Raw genomic sequence first — 1,079 nt, 5'->3', positions numbered from 1 at the left:
ATTGTCCCAGGGATGGATTTGGCTTTAGACTTTGAAACCGCAGGGCTAAACTGAACTCCTCAATTCACACAACCTGCTTGTAAGGTGGACCAAGAGCTCGCGTGGCCCTGCGAGCACCGTGCCGAGCCAAAGGAGAGCCACAAAGCCAGCACTGGCCGCAGAAGTGACCCCAGCCCAGCAAACCCCCTGCCCCTTTTCTAAGTTCTCCTACCCACTGAAGAGTGTAAATGCTCCGGGAAGAGCTGCTTGCGGGACAGACGGCTGACTGCCTGCCGGTTACCGGATCAGCGCGGGGCCACATCCCTCCGCAGGCAGCCATATCCGCATCCCCTGTGGTTTTGGAGATGCTGTCACGCGCACCCTTCAGCCCCCCAGCACTGTTAATTGAACTGACGCCACCAAGAGACATGGCTCCTGCCTCGGGGGCGAGGTGTCCCCCCCGTGCTGACCCGGCGAGCAGTGCCACCGGGGCGGCCGAGGGCTGGGCAGGCTCTGCAGCGTCCGGGCAGGCTCCGCGGCGGGTCAGGCTGAGCCCTGCCCGGGGCGCAGGCCCTGCTCGCCTTTACCATGTTTTAAATGGACTTTATTGTTGGTTTATTTGCTGCTAGTGCAAATCCCTGTGACCACGCTGATCTCTCGGTGTCCCACCGCCCGGGCTGGAGAACCGCAGGCTGGGGTACCATCCCCTCCCCAGCTTTGTCTTGCTGCTCCCCCCAGCCAGGTCCATCTGCCTCGGGGATTTGCATCCGCAGAGGCTGACACCGCTTTATCTTAAGAAGCGAAAGCAACTGGTTTGGTTGTGTAGGTGTGAAGTCTTTTGTGCCTTTTCTTATTTCAGTTCAAGAGTGCTTTTTTCCTTTAAGTTTTATGCCAGTTTGAAATCGATTTAAACTTAACCACAATAAAACAGTATTAATCTGAAACGGGGCTTTGCACTAGCTAAATTAAAATGGTATATGCTTGCTTGTAGATAAGGCCTTGTTTTTCAACCCAGCTATTGCAAAACACTTGGGACAACATTGAGATACTCTACAGAACAGAAAGAATTAAAAAAAAAAAAAGATAACTGGCAAATGTGC

Source organism: Aptenodytes forsteri, unplaced genomic scaffold (assembly GCF_000699145.1).
Source record: "Aptenodytes forsteri isolate BGI_AS27 unplaced genomic scaffold, ASM69914v1 Scaffold54, whole genome shotgun sequence".
Lineage (NCBI taxonomy): Eukaryota > Metazoa > Chordata > Aves > Sphenisciformes > Spheniscidae > Aptenodytes > Aptenodytes forsteri.
Note: the sequence above shows the minus strand (reverse complement) of the source record.